The sequence below is a fragment of the Penaeus monodon genome, chromosome 27 (assembly GCF_015228065.2).
Source record: "Penaeus monodon isolate SGIC_2016 chromosome 27, NSTDA_Pmon_1, whole genome shotgun sequence".
Classification (NCBI taxonomy): domain Eukaryota; kingdom Metazoa; phylum Arthropoda; class Malacostraca; order Decapoda; family Penaeidae; genus Penaeus; species Penaeus monodon.
The window spans coordinates 17,609,472-17,610,469 of record NC_051412.1 but is presented as its reverse complement, the minus strand read 5'-3'; positions in this window follow the sequence as shown (position 1 = coordinate 17,610,469).

Here is a 998-nt window from a genome sequence, read left to right as displayed (position 1 = left end):
GTCTATACATATTTTTATATGTCTATGCCTGTATATCTAACATTTCTAATGAATGTCGGTTTAATTTTCAAAATCGCAAAATCTTTTTTATGCGGATACATACAACAGCTTTATTATTATAATTTCGTACAATGTCATACCTATTATATTTCCTCATGTAAACTTGTACAAACGAAAAGAAACTTATAGAATTATACTAATGTACATGTATATACTAGTTCGTATTATATACTACTTTTCATATCATCCTGTACGTTTTAACTGTGTAAACATGTAGTATTATATAAAAAGAAACGTTCATGTTTGTAGATATTACTGTAATACGTGTTGCCTGGTACTTATGTAGTTTAATAAGGCTGGTTAAGGATGTGAGCAAACCTTTGTAACTGAAAGACCATCGTGAAAGTGCACACTAGACCCCCGTTAAGGTTGTATACTATAGTGAAAGTCTACGGTAATTTCACTACCGTTTGTTCTGTAGTTCTTTTACGGACAGATGAAGGCTGCTAGCGGTTATGCACAAAAAGGAGATTGATTTAGTATCAGGATAATTTGTCTCGTATATTATAGTGGAACAGTTCTGGTTGATTAGTATAGTTAATGGTTATGCAAGCTCTAATTAGTTACGAGTTATTTTGTGCAGCTGTTAAAAGAACTTATAGGATGATAATGACAGCGAATAAAACTAGATGACATAGAAGATAAAGTGTTATTATCAGTACCAAACAGAAAATAAAGAAACTTTAAATGCGGAAAGAATTAGTTGCCATAAATGTGGGATATCTGAGAATCTCTAATATCTGACGACGTGACTATTTTTTAAAGATATGTACAAAATATATGAAATTAAATCTATCTTTTTTCTATTTATTTTGTGTAGATATTTCCACCTCTAAAAGAAGTTATGCTAGTCACATAATTTAATATATAGCACTACTGAGCGAGTTGACAATTTGCACTGAAAACACTGTCAGCTTTGCAATATTTAAATGCGACTA